Source organism: Trachemys scripta, chromosome 14 (assembly GCF_013100865.1).
Source record: "Trachemys scripta elegans isolate TJP31775 chromosome 14, CAS_Tse_1.0, whole genome shotgun sequence".
In the NCBI taxonomy this organism is placed as follows: domain Eukaryota; kingdom Metazoa; phylum Chordata; order Testudines; family Emydidae; genus Trachemys; species Trachemys scripta.
Window position 1 is genome coordinate 7,230,206 of NC_048311.1, and position 18,209 is coordinate 7,248,414.

An 18,209-nucleotide genomic window follows, 5' to 3' on the forward strand; every position below is an offset into this window, starting at 1 on the left:
GAAGCAGCCGGCATGTCCCCACTCTGGCTCTTATGTAGGGGCAGCCAGGGGGCTCCGCATGCTGCCTCTGCCCCAAGTGCCACCCCCCGCAGCTCCCATTGGCTGGGAACCACAGCCAATGGGAGCTGCAGGGGTGGTGCCTGCGGATATTGCGTTGTGCAGAGCTTCCTGGCCGCACCTCCATGTAGGAGCCAGAGGGGGGTGTTAGAGGGCTTTCCCTTCACCCTCTCCCCTGGTTCTTGTCACACAGATGGACAGCAGAAGACCAGAAGTCCGAAGTGCAGGCAATGCGATGTTTACTGGGGTTTTAGTTCCAAGCAAACATGTTCCGAAGCCCTTCACACCAGTCGGGCATATCTTTATACACTGAGAGTTTTCCCCTTCCCCTCCCCAACTATACTTCTATACGCCAACAGAACCTCTTCCTCTTCTAACCCCTAGCTCCGCACACCAATGGAGCTCCCTCTTCCCAGTGTTCTGTTTCCAGGTCTGATGTTGCAGAGCATTTACCTTGTGTTCCCCTTCCCAGCTCTGATGCCGCAGAGTGTTTACCCCATGTCTGCCTTCCCAGCTTTGATGCTGCAGAGCCTTGCCTGTGTCCCTGTTCCTCATTCCCCTATTCCCAGGCCCCCGTTCTCCCATTACCATTCCCCTTCCCGCTCCCCCTCCTTCTTCTTAGCAGGCCCAAATATTATTATACCAATAAAATAAAAAACAGCAGGATCTTATTAAAGGGGATAAGGCAAAATGCCACGTTTATTGTGAATACAGAAAGAATCAGAGTAAGCAATCAATTATAGCTATAACATTCCATTCAATTTTACATTCATGTATACATTCATTTATACACACACAGGTTCTGCAAGGTTGTTATTATAGTTACCAGCCTTAGAGTTGCTTGTGCCAAACCACTGTCCAGGTGGCCTGGTCACGAGGAGGGAGCAGGGCCTTGTCAGATGCTCATCCAATGCTCCTGGAGGTTGGTTTGCAGAATCAGACCCAAAGCCCTCAGTCTTTAGGGTCTGTTCTTTATAGGGATCCAGCCTCATGTATTTGCCTCGTCATGCTATTCTCATGTTTGAAGTGATAATTAATCACTGTTCTCACGTTTGAGGTGATAGTCAATCACGCAAATGGCACAGCAATGATGAAATGACAGTACTATATATACTCATTCATAAGCTGAATATTTTTGGTAAAAAAGTGATGCATCAAAGAGCTGGGGTCGGCTTATAAACAGGTCTACACCAAAATTTGATGATTAAATTGGCTTGGGATGACAAACCGCGGACACTGGGAGCTGAGGGGCTCTGTGCCTGCAGACACTCCAAGTAAACAAAACGTCCCGACCCGCCAGCGGCTTACCCTGATGGGCCGGGAGCCAAAGTTTGCCAACCCCTGAAATATAGGGTCGGCTTATGAAAGGGTCATACAGTTTTTGCTATTTTTACCTAACCATCTTGGAGGGTCAGCTTATAAATGAACGGGCTAATGAACAAGTATATACAGTATGTTGTTATCTTGTTCCTTGGCTCTTCAGCCCCCCTGTCCTTGGGACAAGAATGCTCTCAGGTTTATCGGGCTTCCTCATCCACTGTATTCTTCAGCCAAACGGTCTTATTTTAAGGCTGGCACCTTAACCTTTAATTTTTCATTTCTCATTTAATTATACATACAATCACACTCACACTTCAACGTATATCCTGTCACATCTGCATTTTATTACCTCCCATCCTTTAACATAACCATTCTAAAATCAGTGGGACATGGCAGACTTCAGTAAGTCTATTCATCCCACTTGTTATATTTAAAAGGAAATGAACAACATAAGCATGCAAGAGTGTGTGTGGGGGGGGAGGGGTCTCACAAATCTTATTCTGGAGTTTAGGAAAACAAAATTGTACCAGCCATAAAGGACAGCTGTTATCTTGTTAGTTTTAGAACAAACTCTTTGTCTCTGGATGTGCTTCTACAATTAACATTGACCTTGTAAACTGACAGGCAATTTCAATCAACACAGACTCAGCAGGGTGGCTGAGAAACATATTTCTTTCTAATGGTCAGGCCAAATTCTGGGGTCTGCTGTGGAGTCACTCTTTTTTACATTTCCCATATTAGAAATATACCAGTTATCAATCTAGTCCAACATAATGAGCCTTTACCCTGTGTCCCCTTTCCCAGCTCTGATGCTGCAGAGCCTTGCATGTGTCCCTGTCAGGGCTCGCTCCAGGGTTTTTGCCGCCCCAAGCGGGGCAAAAAAAAATAAATAAAAAGCCGCGATCGCGATCTGTGGCAGCAATTCGGCGGGAGGTCCTTCACTCCGAGTGGGAGTGAGGGACCGTCTGCCGAATTGCCGCCGAATAGCTGGATGTGCCGCCCCTCTCCGTAGAGGCCGCCCCAAGCACCTGCTTGGCAAGCTGGTGCCTGGAGCTGGCCCTGGTCCCTGTTCCTCATTCCCCTATTCCCAGTCCCGCATTCTCCCAGTCCCCCATTCTCCCATTACCATTCCTCTTCCCCCCCACCTCCTTCTTCTTAGCAGGCCCAAATATACTTCAATGCACGCTCCTAGTTACACCCCTTAGAACTTATGGTCATGTTCCGTTCTGGAGGGTTGTGAGTTCGGGTCTTCATCCCACCCCTTATGTATCCCATGGGAGGGGTAAGGAGTGCCCTTTAGGTTGACGGAACGGGGTTGGTTGTGTGGACGCAGTTGTTTTTAAATCGACCTAACACAGCTAAATTCGACCTAACCCCATAATGTAGACCAAGGCTCAGGGAGCTGATCAGAGAGCTAGAGGGGAAGTATCAGAAGCCACTGAGTAAATTTCTGTAGGTGAGACTGTGTTAGAAACATCCCAGAATTCAACACAGGGAGAGGACAGCTTCTGAATTGTGAACACAAGAGTCCATCAGTCAGAGATTGCACTGTAACTCAGTGTGGGCATGCCTGAAATGTGAATTATTATTGTTTTTTGATAAGTTTCAGACACATAGATATTGGGCATGAAATTAGCCCATACCAGGGCTCGCATTTGGGGTGAGCTGTCCAGGCCCCGACCCAGGGCAGCCTGCCAAAGAGGACGCTGTGTGCAGGGTTTGGATTCCCATTGGAACTGCTGAGGGTCAACTGGGCTGACGGAGGGGCGGCAGACAGACAGGCAAGCAGCAGTGCTGGAGATTGGGCCGGGGGAGAGACCCGAGCTGCAGGGGGCAGTTGGACGACCAGCCCTCTGAGCCAGGTGACCAGGTGACTCCTCCAGAGAAGGGGTTCCCTTCCTCCCCCCTGCTACACATGTGAAGCCGCTGCTGTTCCAGACTGGGAGCATCCTCCTATCCGCTTGGGGCAGGGGGAGGCTGATGTCAGGGTGTCCCCCTCACCCATGCACCTGATTTCCGCTGAGGTGAGATGACGGGACAGGGGGAATCTGTGTGTGCTGCTGCCTCTCTGGGTCTGGAGCTGCTGGCGGCTGCTTGTGTCTGAACACAAGCCTTCAGGCTCCTGACCCTGAGTGCTTTCTTAAAGAGACAGCACACTCATACACTCAGGCACACATACATTCCCCTCAACACAACACACACTGTCTCACACACATATTCTCTCTCTTCCCCCCCCCCCCAACACACACAACACCAGGGCTCCCTGCATTCAGATCACTTCCCCACCAGGGCTGTGCTGAGGTATCAGCAGCTGCTGCTCTCCTGCCCTCTCCTTATGCAGCCCAGGGGGCGCATGGGGAAGAGAAGCAGCAGTCCAGTGGGGGAGCAAACAGCAGTGCCAGCTGCTTTATGCATCTCGGTGGGTCAGTTTCCGCATGTGGGTGCTGAGGGGAATGCAGGGGTTAGGGGCTCAGAAGGGAAGTGCAGGGGGTAGGAATGAAGGGGGCACAGTGAAGGGGTTGGGGGCACAGGAGGGAGGTGCAGGGAGTAGGAGTGAAGGGGGTGCAGGGATTAGGGGCACAGAAGGGGAGTGCAGGGATTGGGGTGAGGGGGCATGCACTGCAGGTGTTAGGGGCTCATGAAGGGAGTGCAGGGGATGGGGTGAAGGGGGCATGCACAATGCAGGGGTTAGGGGTGCAGGAAGGAGGTTGAGGGATTAGGGGTGAAGGTAGCACAGTGCAGGGGTTGGGAGGAGGGAGCCTGGGGAGCCCAAGAGGGACCAGGGACAAAGGGGGGGGGAGCAGCATGCCCATGGGGCCAGGGGCACCAAAATACAAGTTCACCCAGGGTGCCATTTTCCCTAAGGCTGGCCCTGCCCATTAGCCCAGCAGTGCCCTTTTCCCCCCATACTTGCAAAATCCTTTCCAGGGATCCCGTGTGTGTGTCAGGTGGGACTGAGATGCCTCTCGCTCTCACCTTCTCTTTCCTTCTCCCTTTTATTTCATTCAGACAGTTTTTCACATCATTGTCTCTAGCACTCGTTTTCCATCCATTTATTTCTCTGTCTTCCCCTAAATCTCCTGTCATAATCCTGTCATAAACATACAGATAAGGGTAGCATAAAATCCCTCCTGGGCAGCTGTACTGAATCTTTACCTGTAAGGGATTAAGAAGCTCAAATAACCTGGTTGGCACCTGACCAAAAGGACCAATAAGGAAAGAAGATACTTTCAAATCTGGGGGGCGGAGGGGGGGGGGAGATTTTGTTTGTGCTCTTTTTGTTTATTCCCTCTCCAGACAGAGAGAGAGACCAGGCAGGTAGGTACAACATCTCCCGAAAACATACATGAAATGAACCATCTAAAATTACAAAAAATTGTAAGTAAGGCAAGGAAATGAGTTAGATTATCTTTTGTTTTAGCTTGTGAATTTTCCCTGTGCTAAGAGGTAGTTTTATTCCTGTTTTTGTAACTGTGAAGCTGAGTCCAGAGGGGAATCCTCTGTGTTTTAAATCTTTTTATTACCCTGTAAAGTTACCTTCCATCCTGATTTTGCAGGTGTGATTCTTTTACCTTTTTCTTTATAATAAAGTTATTCTTTTAAGAACCTGATTGATTTTTAGTGTCATAAAACCAAAGGGTTTGGTCTGTGCTCACTTTGTTAACCAATTGGTTGGTATATTATTCTCAAGCCTCCCCAGGAAAGGGGGTGAAGGGGCTTGGGGGGGATATTTGGGGGGAATAGGGACTCCAAGTTACCCTTTCCTGAATTTTTGTGTAAATCACTTGGTGGTGGTAGCAATACTCTCCAAGGACAAGGAAAGGAATTTGTGCCTTGGGGAAGTTTTTAACTAAGGGGGGAGTTTTTAACTTTGGGGGAGGGATAGCTCAGTGGTTTGAGCATTGGCCTGCTAAACCCAGGGTTGTGAGTTCAATCCTTGAGGGGGCCACTTGGGGATCTGGGGCAAAAACAGTACTTGGTCCTGCTAGTGAAGGTAGGGGGCTAGACTCAATGACCTTTCAAGGTCCCTTCCAGTTCTAGGAGATGGGATATCTCCATTTATTTCTAAGCTGGTAGAAATAAGCTTTGGGGGTCTTTCATGCAGGTCCCCACAGCTGTACCCCAGAGTTCAGAGTGGGGAGGGAACTCAGACAAATCCCTATCACAGATCATTCCAACTTGGTTTTCCAGTTCGCTCCCCTAAGCTTATCCCTTCCCCTCCCTCTTCCCTTCTCAGGATTGCTTTGTTTTCATCCTTTTCATATCAGTTCCCCACCACCGTGCCCCTTTCCCCAGACTTCTCTATTTACTCTTGTTTTACTTAATTATTGCCTCTCCTCCCCCACCCCTCGTTTCATTTCTTCTCTCCCTTCTGGTTAAACATGCCCTCTACCTGCCTCTTCCATCCCCCACAGCCAGCTCACTTTCGTCCAAATGACATTCCGCCTTCCACCTCCCAGCAACTCCTCCCCACCATAACATCTCTTCCCTGGTGGCCTGGAAGTCACACTCGCCAGTCCCTGGGTCTCTGTCTGCCAGCTGCCCTGCTGCTGCAGAGCCTCCAGCTTCTCCCCACACCTCCCAAATCCCAATTAGTTAATTCTGTGTCCCTGCCACCCCACATCTGCCTGTCCCCCAGCCCAGCTAGGAATTAGAGCCCCAATCCCCATGTCATTCCTGCCCCAGACCCTCCATCAGTTCTGACCCTGCAGCCCCCACATCTGCCCCTCAGGGCTCCTCTTCTCCTCCTGCAGCTCCAGGGGTTCTTCAACCCCTACCCCTCCCCATCACTGGGGCTGCAGGGAGGGAGGGGGCAGGAGTGTCATAGAGATGAGGCATTGGTGGTTAGGTGGACAGATGTTCTCCGGAGTCATGGGGCTGACATGGGGGTTGGGGCTCTAATTCCCAGGGTCACAGAGATGAGCCGGGGGTAGGTAGATGGGAGTCCTCCACTGTCACAGACACTAGGATGACTTAGGCTAGAGAAGCCCATTTTTTCATTCCCAATGGGCTATTACCACCATGTCTCAGTGGCACTGTCTGACCTCCAGTGCCATAGAGGACAGTGACAAACAGGCTGCAAACTCCTTGGGTCAGTGAGATTGGCTTCTCTACCTCAATCCCCCCCTGCTCTCTATGGTCTGACAGGTCAGACACCCCACAGAGCTCCAGGGTCATAGAGTCTGCATGGTACAAAGTCTGCAGGAAGACAGGAGACTTCCAGGGTCACAGAGACAAGGATGTGTGAGCTAGAGAAGCTGATTTCAGGGTACCCAGTGGGATATTCCCCCTCCTCCCTTCCCCTCTCGGGGAGACAGTCTGAGCTGGGATCCCCCCACCCAGAGCCAGGGGTGGATTCTCTCCACAGGGACAGAGGCTGTTGGGAAAGTGAAGATCGGTGCTTCGTCATAGTCCAGACAAACCCGGATCCTGCTGGCGACCCGGCTCAGGGGCAGGCAGGTCACAGGGGAAGTGAAAGCCCAGAACTGATCCCAGCACCGCTCCACAGCCCAGATCCCCTTCCCGCCCAGGGTTACGGCTGATCTGTTCCTTCCTCCTCACAGACTCTCTGGCCACCCCCACAGTCTAGCGTCCAACCCTCCCAGGCCAGTGAAGAGAGAGGAACATGTGTTGAGGAAGAACCACTCAAGACCAGTGAGTAGGAGGTGGCATTGAGTGGGTTAGACCCATCCCAAACTCAGAGAGAAGACAGGAAATGGCAGCAGAGGAGAACTTTTCCCCAGTCGATGAATCAGCTCCAATAGGAAAGCTCAGCCCTGCCCAAAGGAAAGGTAGGATATTGGAGAAGAGCCATGGGGGAGATTTTACTTCATTGGGACCAGTGAGATTTGCACCATCATGCTGTAATCAGTTGTTTTTTAAATTGTTTTTTTTATTTATTTTTTATTTTGTTTTTTTATTAAGTCTTTTAGGGAGTTACCCCATGCTGGTTTTGATCACAGCTATTTTGTCCCCATTGATAGGTGCCTGTCTTATTTTTAGAGTCGTTAATCTGCCCTCCTTTGACATCTCAATAAGGGCGTTTTGCAATCTCCTGGCGCCTTTACGTTTGTCCTCGGGCCCTTCCTAGAACATTTGGTCCGGTGATGGCCTTTGCACTTATTTTCTAACACACGCATACCTCATTCACACACAAAACAGAATTGATTTACACAGAGCATTTGAACAGGAACATTAAATTGCAATGCAAGAGAAACCAATCATTGCATTCTTTTACTTATTTTAAAATGCTAAACCTACAACAAAGTAGTGACCCTAAAAGGTCTGTTACTGCCTTGAAATCAGCTCAGACACAAATTCTGGCTGATGCATCTTTACCAATGGCCACCCTAGGCCATTCCTTTTTGCTTTCAGAAAGGATGGCTGGCAGGATATGGTCAAATCATACATTAATACATGCTATATTATTATTCATTATATTTTATTTTAAATTATAAAAAATACAAACATAAAATTCTACCACTACATATCCCCCTTTTGACCCTCCAAGAACAATTCTTGAGAGGGTCTGTCAAGGCTCATTCCCCACTCTGTCACTCCAAGTGCAGAAGGTGGGGTCTGCAAGGATTCTAAAAATTAATACTTGCCACTCCAGGCTTGTATTAAACTCCTAAGGTTACAGCTTTTCTCTGACCTTCGCTTGGTAAACTCTGCCACCACCCAAATGCAAAAAACCCCCTTTGAGCCCAGGAAGGAGCACTTGGGAATTCCTCCCTGTGGGGTACCTTCAAGCCCTTTCACCCCCCAACCCCACCCTCCAGGGAAGAACTGAGAAAGAAAACAAAGGAAATTAGCTGTGGCTACCAGCTAATCAAACAACATGCACAAATCTCTTAGGATACCAAAAATCCAATCCTGTTCTTAAAAAAGTAAATTTTATTAAAAACAAAAAGGAAAACAATACATCTGGAACTTAGGCTTTTGCTAGATTTTAAAAGAGCAATTCCAAAAATTAAGCACCCAAACTAGCTTTTTGGGGGGGTTCAGCTTAAAGGTTACAAGCAAACAAAAACATCTGAGGTTAGCACAGAGGAGATCCACAAGCCAAAATAAGAAATAAACCTGATAGCATCTAACTAAACATTCCCTATCCAAATTATTTCTTCTAGGTATGGAAAATACTTTTTCATACCTGATTCAAACCTTAGAAAGCATTCCTGCTTATAGCATTGCTGCTCTGTCCCTGCAGCCCAGAGAACAACAGACAAAGGGAAAGTTTCTTTCCCAAATTTAAAAGTTCTAGCCTTCCCATTGGCTCTTTTGGTCAGGTGCCCACTCCTTTTCTTTTACCTGTGGGCTTGTTAACCCTTTACAGAAAAAGCAAGCAGAGAACAGACACCAAGAGGGATTTTACAGCTAACTGGCTGGCTGGGTGTTTATAAATGGTAGCTCCCCCACACACACACACTTCTTCATTTATCACAGGGTCATATTTTATACAACTGTTTTGTAGCAATATACTGAGAGGCCATTTGAGCTTGTGGTTGTAATTTAACAAACTTTTTTTTTTTGTTTAATAGCACATACAACACATTCCTAGAAAGCAAACAGCGGACAATATTAATACAACTAGTAATGGGTGAAACACGATAGACGGTATGCCTTTAGAAGTCAGGGACCAGCCTGTAAAAACATCGTACCAGTGATAAGCTGTCAGGTTTTTTTTAGACTTGGCATTTTTTAACATGTTTCCATTAGCATGTAATATTTGAATGACACACTTCCCTATATCCCTCTGTGTCTGTTATAAAAACCGAGTCACCTTTATTTTTGACAACAAGTGATCAGTTAGATTGTGCCAATCCAGGTCAAGGGTAACAGAGAAATTAACCGGAGTGGCAGTTACAGTGCTCTGTGCTTTTTTTATTTTTGGTAAATAGTACGCGTGATTGCTAGGACACCTCTACTCCGATATAACGCTGTCCTCGGGAGCCAAAAAAATCTTACCGCGTTATAGGTGAAACTGCATTATATAGAACTTGCTTTGATCCGCCGGAGTGCGCAGCCCCGCCCCTCCAGAGCACTGCTTTACCGCATTATATCCGAATTAGTGTTATATCAGTTCGCGTTATATCGGGGTAGAATGTATATAATACACTGGCATTACATCTACATTTATTCACTGGCGTTTGGCTGATATTTGCATTTTCTCAAAATACTGTTTCCCATGATGTAACACATACACATTGTCCGTTGTACAAAACGTGTTTCTTTTTTCAGTTTGTTTCATACACGTTTTCAATGATGTGTCCCTGCTACATGGTTCTGTGGTGACGGGTAAGGACAAGCACACCCATTCCTGAGGGCTTTACTTCATATACCCTCGGATGTCCAATAATTTTTTCTTTTTTTTTTAGGCCATTGACCTATAACCCAGGGTAGCCAAAAGGATCCCATGGTCAATTTTGGGAGTGGGCTCACTTTCCATATTTTTGTTCTCACCGACTGTTGTTGAGCAATTTTAACAATAATTTTACCTAATAACAAATTAGGCTTAACCAGGCTGGAAACATATTGCATCCATTCATATTTGTAGGTGTTAAATTAGGACCTTTTTTGTTGTTTTAAAAGATGTGTTAATGCCCTAACGTTCCCAGATATTACCCAAAACATTTCATGTTCAAGTGATGCTAAACTAAGAATTTGCATCTTGGTACATTTTTTGGCCAAGGCAGTTTTATTTTCTAATTCTATTTGTTGTTTACACAGCAGCCAGGAGGTGGTGTTTAGCCAGTGCCACATATTCCATGTTGCTTTTAGGTTTTGCAGACCTATTTGTACCAAGTCCACAGTAGTATTTGCCTGCTTGTGAATGAGACTATTTTGCAGTTGTGACAAGAAACTTAACTTATTTTTAATTACCTTCAGGTTTACAGTATTCATAATTCCTGCTTTAAAACCAATTTTACCTAATATGGTGTTTATTGCATTTTGTTTTGCTCAGCCATTGGAGTGTTGATGTGTTTTTATTTAGGCCATTATAATAGGAAGGGAGTAGGGTGAACATTTGGGTTTTAATTTAGACACGTTTAATTGAGTTCAATTCATGTCCATTTTTATTTTTATTAATAGTGGATTTAACAGGACTTTTACTGGATTACTTTGAGTTACAAACAATTTTTATTTTTATTTTTATTTGGGTACCTTCTTTGAATGCATAATTTTTTGGTCCAGGTTTTGGTGCATGTGTCGGGGAACCATAGATTCAATTTACTATGGGGTATTGGACAGTACCCCACAGTAACTGTTAGTATTGTTTTTATCTTAACAGGCTTATTTTACTCATATGGTAATTGTGGGTAGCTGGAACTCCAGGTGATATTTCCAGAGGGACCTTCTATTTTAACCTTTATTTCCCAGTGGTTTGGTATTTCTGTGGTGTTTATAAGGTACACTTTAAGTCTCACTTTTTTTTTCCAGGCATACACATAGGTATTTCCTAAGGGTTTTAAGATTTGGCTAGTGTTTTTATTATACCATTTCATGAGGATTACTGGATCACGGGTAGGAATCCATGATTGGTTGGTGGGGAGTGAATTATTTCTTAAATATTGGCTTATGAGGAGGGCTGCATATTCTTCCATGATCGCTCTAATTATCTGGGCACTGAAAGTTCCCAGAAGCAGGTAAAGCCAGACCTTACACTGGAGTTTTATTTTCTGTGGATTAAAATTGTGGTGGTTAAGCAGCGCCTTGTGCTCAGGTTCTGGGAGGTCCTTTTTTGCAAAGAATTCAAACATGATTATTTATGTAAACAATTTAATTTGTGAAACATCTACCCATTTTAGTTTTTTAAATACAGTATACCAGTGGGCTAAGGCAGTCCACTATGGAGTAAGGGCCTCTCCATTTTGATTTCAGTGAGTGGCCCCTTTTCCCCATTTTAAGGTACATGACTTGGTTCCCTGATTTTTACAGGGCTCCCTTTGTGGGTCTTTGTTTTTGAATTTTGTTATCTATGTGTTTGATGGCCTGATTAACCCTATACTGGAGGGTGACTTTATTTTTTTGTAACTGCTTGAGCCATTGAAAATAATCATGCTGGGTTATATTAGAGCTTTTTTTTGACCCTGTACTAGGTAACTAGGATCATTCATTAGGCACATTGGATGTCCAAACAGAATTTGAAAGGGTTGGATTTTTGTCCTTAGTTTATTACTGCTGTGGATGGCAGCCAAAATTAGAAGCAGTTTATCTGGCTATTTTTTCCCTGTGTGATTTACTACCTTCTGGAGCGCTTCCTTAATAGTGCGGTTCATGCGCTCTACTTGGCCTGAGGACTGAGGCCGGTATGGTATATGGAACTTTTGTTTAGTTCCCAAGGCTTGTATCATTGTTGTAAAGATTTTTTTTACAAAGGCTCCCCTATTGTCCGAATTTATAATTTCGGGGGGTGCCATATTTACATACTACCTTATTAACGAACTTTTCGGACCCCACCCTGGTGCTGTTATTTTTAGTGGGAAATGCCTCTACCCATTCTGAAAAGGAATCAATTATCACCAGTAAGTACTGGAATCCTTCTTACTCCTTGGCAATTCATCAGTAAAATTAATTTGAACCCTGTGCCATGGCCCAAGCCTTCGTTGGTGCATCATGGGTTACCAGTGTGGAGGACGAGCCTTGTCCTGAGCGCACCGCAGAATTTCGCACCCATGTTTTAACATCATCTTCCATACACTCCCATTTTGCTTCTTGCTTTAGCCTTTTTAAAGTCCCTTCCACTCCTTCATGCATAAACTGATGGGCTACGTTAAGTAACTCCTGTCTTTTCTTTTCTTTTTGGAACTCAGGGTGGTCTGTAGTGCTATCTGTTGGCTCAGATGTGTTAACCCAGATGTTCCTTTTCTGGTTAAAACTGCTATGTTATGCTGTCGGGCTATTATATCTACCTGATTATTCCAGGTGGCCTCCATACCCGTTCCTTTATTGTGTGCCTTTACATGTCACACCTTTAACTGTTTAGGGTTTTTTTGTTACCCACTGGTAAATTCATTTCCACTTTTCTGAATATGTAATATCCTTTCTATTTGCTGCTTTTCACCTGTTCCTATACCAATCATGACCTATGTTGACCCTAACAGACCTTCAGAAGCCATTCCACAGTGACCAACACACCACTCTGATCACAATTGTGAACTCCACTACTTGGGAGTCATGAAGACCAGAAGCCCCACAGTCTTTAAAAATTCCGCATATTGCCCAGCTTAGTGAGCACACCTAGCAGCTCTCCCAGGGTGTGTGCAACTGCCAACCAACCATACCAGTTACACATTCTAGACATATTGCTGGCTGGAGTAGACAAAAAATACCGGATCTCCTGAACCTGTGTAGAGAAGAGGATGTGCAGGCACAGCTACAGAGCAATGGTAGAAATGTTGATACCTATGAGCAGATTGCATAGGGGATGCGGGTGAAGGGGTAAGGCAGGGATAAGAAGCAGTGTTATGTGAAAGTGAAGAAACTGAGGCAGGCATACCAGAAGGCCAGGGAGACCAACTGTTGATCAGCATTTTTGCCACCCCAAGCAGTGGAAAAAAAAAAAAAAAGCTGCGACACTTCGGCGGCAGCTGTACCGCTGCCACTTCATTCTTCGGCAGCAATTCGGCGGCAGGTCCTTCCCTCCGAGAGGTACTGAGGGACTTGCCTGCCGAATTGCCACTGAAGAGGCCAGACGTGCCACCCCTCTCCGTTGGCCTGCTTGCTGCGCTGGTGCCTGGAGCCGGCCCTGCTGTTGATCCAGTGCTGAGCCGCAGACCTGCCACTTCTACAATAAGCTGCATGAAATACTTGGCAGAGACCAACATCTTACATGTCACCATGGATACCTCCGAGGATCTGAGTCACAAGCCCCAGCCATAGACAGCAGGGATGGGAAAGAGGAAGAGTAGCAGGCTGGGGGACATGCAGCTGGGGATCCAGTTATGCTGTGAACCAGAACCTGTTCAAGAGTGCACTACAGTTAGTCCCGGCAGTTAAGAACAAGCAAGTCTGATGCGAGGGGGACCTCAGGTAAATGTGTAAATTTATTTCCCATTACAGTGATGGTGGCCACAAACTTAGCAGGACACAGCTATTAACTTTTCATTAATTTACTCATACTAGAAGAGGTAGTGGTACCACACAGTGAGGTAGAGTTGTTATCTGATTTTCATTCCCCTGTTAAGTTAGGTGGGGGGAGCAAGTGGAGCAGTTTACTTATGACACAGGGATGACCCTTGAATACTCCTGAGCGATCTCAATAAAACTTCTGCGGAGGTACTCTGCAATCCTCTGCCGAAGGTTTCTAGGGATTGCAGCCTCATTTCTTCCTCCATGGTAGGACACTTTCCCACACCAGTCAGTGATAACCTTGGCAAGCATCATCGCACTAAAGAGACTAGCAGCATGTAGGCCTGGGTGGCTTCAGGATGCTATCAGTAGCCATGCTCCCTGGGCCTTTGTTAGAATCAGGAGGGAGATATCTGCTAAAATTACCACCTCCAGGGCTGGATTGAGGGGCAGGCGACCCCCTGGGGTGCTGACTTGGGGGGCGCCAAGCTTGAGGTGCTGTTTTTGTTGTTAGCAACAAAAGGGAAAATAGAATGTTTGAAGTAAAATGTTTCAGGTATTCCGTATGTGGATTCATTTTTTACTAGCCTCCTAGAATGTTCTGGACCTTTGTAGAATCTTGTGGAACCTTCCAGACTTTCTGAGAACTACATTTTCCTTGAACTGCCTAGAATGCTGTCAGCCATGCCCCTGCGTGTATATAAGAGTCGGGGCATCACCAGTCAGTCAATGAGATATAAGACCAAACTGAAGTGAAGTGAGAGCCCACCTACGATAGTGTGAACCTTGTTTGATTGTGTAATTGTGGAAGTGTACTTGTATTATAAGACTCGAAGAGCGTAAGTAGCGACTAATAAAAGACATATTTAATGAGACATCAGAGATATCTATCGAACACCTATCTATGCAACAATATACAAGAAATACTGTTACTTCTTTTGTTGTGCATAACACATAATGTTTGATGACTTTCTAAGATTGTGGAACATAGACTTTTGGTCTCCATACTACTGTCTGTTTTCCCCAATAGAAAATAAAAGATGATCCCAAAGAAGCCTTCAGGAGCTCAGTATAGGAAGCAAAAAGCTCAGTTGTATTCTAGTATGCAGCAAGGGGCAAATTTGATGAGAAAATATCTGAAACAGAACAACATAGACCAAGCTTTAGGCAGTAATGATTGTCCCAGTGCAGAAGAAACTGAGGAGTGAAGCATAAATGATGGAAGTCCTATTACTATGGAATTAGCAGATAAACCTGAAGATAAGAAATGGAAATGTGAGGAAAGTGATGGAGAATTGTCTAGTTTTCCTGGCGGCATAAAGGAGAGTGATGATAAAGATAAATGTGGCTCCCATGAAAAGAAGAGTAACAACAAAGCAAAATCTGGTTTACATGAAAAGGAGAGAAACAATAAAGAAGAACCAGCCTCACATGATGACAGAAACAGCAGTGAAAAAAAATTACACACCACAAATCGATACATCAGTTCCTGCTTCATGGCTGGCAATCCTAAACTCTGCTGATATTGATCATACAATTTTGAACAGGCCGGACAAGACTGAGGATATGACATTTCTAGTAAATGAACAGAAGTGTCATGTCTCTAAGTCACACTGCAAAAGAGTGCTCAAGAATGGTGATAAACTGGATCGGTGTTGGCTAGTTTACTCAAAATCAACTGACAAAGTGTTCTATTTTTGTTGCAAAATATTTGACAAAAATGCCAAATTGTTGCTTGTGCTTTCTGGGTACAATTACTGGTATGACTTGACTGATGCACTGAAGCAACATGAAAAGTCACCTGGCCATTTTACGGCCTACTCCAAATGGATGGAGGTCAAGTCCAGGCGCAAGCTGAATAAATGCATAGACGCAGAAAACCAGTGCATTTTTAATGGAGGAATGCAGCATTGGAGGAACGTGTTCGATCTCAATTACCCTCCTCCTTGCAAAGAATAAATTGGCTTTCCGTGGCTCGTCGGATAAGTTGCTCACTGAACATAACAGTAATTTCCTCGGTTTGGTGAAACTCCTTGGGAAATACGATGATGTCATGCATGAGCACTGATGTCAAGCAATTCAACACAAGGTGCAAAAACTGGCAAACCAGATCACTGATTTCAAATTTTGGGCCATCACTGCTGCCAAAAAAATTTCTTAAGATTTAGGAGTTGAGCCTGTCTTCAAGGGAACTCATATTTATCGGAAGAAGAGACACTTTGGTTACGTGGGCAGAGATGAGGTGATGGGAAGCTCGGAAGAAAAATTCAAGAGGAAGTTTTTTTGCTCACTTGTTAACACTGCTTGAGTGCCCTTCAAAGAAAGGTTTGGAAAAATGAAGCATCACGAAGAGACCTGAGTTTTTTTGTATAACCTTAGTAAACTGCCAGCAGACCGGAAAACACTCTTGAACAATTAATTGTATGGAAAATGTTCAGATGTCAGTGATAAAGAGCTCTATGTTAAATTGGACAATATCCGTCACATTTTGCCACACAGGAAGCACTCTCCACTCCAAGTTCTCCAATTCAAGGGATCAAATTAGGGTCTCAGAAGATAAACTCCTAGCCCCATTAACCATGCAGTTAACAAATTATTTAAATGGATGGCAGGGAAAAACAAACATAATTACAATGACTATCCTTCCCAGGATCCTTTTCATTCTGAATTCCGTCCCTATCCATATTCCTCCCTTTTATTTTACCAATATCGATACCATGTTCAGGTCCTTGTTGTGGGGTGCTTACACAGATTCCAGCTCCCTGTCAAAACAGATGGTTTTAGATTTCCTAACCTTAACATCAGGAAATAATTCTTAGCCAAGCAGCACAATGGCTTATTCCCTTGTGCTGTAAAGCTCCAGCTGGAAGCAGAAATGGCTGCTCCTTTACCCCTTTCCGATGCACTGTACTTGGATTAATACTGGTTCCCTAAAGAACAATTACCAGCTATCGGTGCAGCCAGAAATACTTGTCATACAATATCTACTAAATTAAAAAAATCACTCCCTTTTGCATCCCAGGGCTTCAGTCTGGGTTAACTCGAAACTCTGTCTAGCAGGCAACCCCATCATTAGGCCAGATTGGATTAGGCCCTTGCGCCCTTGCTCCTGCCTCCTCTCTATTCTCTTCCTTCCCTCCCGATATCTACCCCTCTTCTCTGAACTTTGCTTTTATTCTTTACCTTAACTTCATAATTTTTCTTTAATAAGTTGGATTTTTATAAACTGATTTTGTTTGTTTGTAAATTGTATAATACAAATTTATTTATATTTTAACTATTCATATTACATGCATAATTTAATGTTTCAAGTATAGCTAGGGTTAGGTAGCAAATGGTTAATATATGATGAGAACTTTATGTATAGTTTGTTGGGTTATATAAAATATATAATTTTATATATATAAAATCAAAACAAAACAAAAGCAACAGAAAAAGGATTGCCATTACATGGCACAGCCACTCTATTCATATGGACTGATCTACTGAGCAACAACACACTGCCCTTCCCTGTCTCTGTGTGGTAGGACTGCAGAACACAGAACCTGGATGTCATTTTGTTGTATAAAGCAACAGAGAGTCCTGTGGCACCTTTAAGACTAACAGATGTATTGGAGCATAAGCTTTCGTGGGTGAATGCCCACTTCGTCGGATGCGCATCCGTTGCTTTTTACAGATCCAGACTAACACGGTTACCCCTCTGATATTTTGTTGTATGCTATCATGAATTAGGGCTGAGAGGGGCAGGCGCTGACAGTTGCTTCCCCAGCCCCGTGCAGGCAGAGCTGAGAGGACAGACACTGACCCCAGGTGCCCGAGCCGCGGGGGTCCCCTGACGGGGCAGTATTTGCTGCCCCGCTCGGAGCTGGGCTCTGCCTCTCCCCACCCGGGGCAGGCAGCACGGGGCTGAGGCGGGGGAGGTGCGCGGTGGGCTGGGTCCGGGGGCAGGAGGGGGTGGCAGCAGTTCCCTGGCAGCTCGGGCTGCCCAGCCACTCGCCCTGTCAGCTTGCGAGCCAGGATCCGCACCCCCTGCCCAGCGTGGTGGCGCCCTGCACAGCCCACTCGAACAGGGAAATGCCACGTTGCCCTGGGGAGCAGCCCGGCTCCAGGGTTTTTGCCGCCCCAAGCGGCGCAAAAAAAAAAACCGCTGTGATCGTGATCTGCGGCAGCAATTTGGCGGGAGGTCCTTCGCTCCGAGCGGGAGTGAGGGACCATCCGCCAAATTGCCGCCGAATAGTTGGACCTGCCGCCCCTCTCCGGAGTGGCCACCCCAAGCACCTGCTTGGCAAGCTGGTGCCTGGAGCCGGCCCTGCTGGGGAGACTCGGAGCAGAGCAGCAGAGGCAGCAGGACCCCTCCCTGCATTCCGGGCCCCACTTCCTTCTCTCCCCAGCTCCTCACACATAGGCTGGACTGCAGTTCAGGCTGCCCTGCCGCTGGAAAGCCAGAGCATCATCCCCCGGAGCTGAGCCCCTCTCGCTGCCGCAGCCCGGGCTCAGCTCCAGGGGTTGATGCTCTGGCTCCCCAGCAGCAGGGCAGCCTGAACTGCAGTCCAACTTGTGCAACTCAAGTATCAGAGGGGTAGCCGTGTTAGTCTGAATCTGTAAAAAGCAACAGAGGGTCCTGTGGCACCTTTGAGACTAACAGAAGTATTGGGAGCATAGGCTTTCGTGGGTAAGAACCTCACTTCTTCAGATGCAAGTAATGGAAATCTCCAGAGGCAGGTATAAATCAGTATGGAAAAAATCCATACTGATTTATA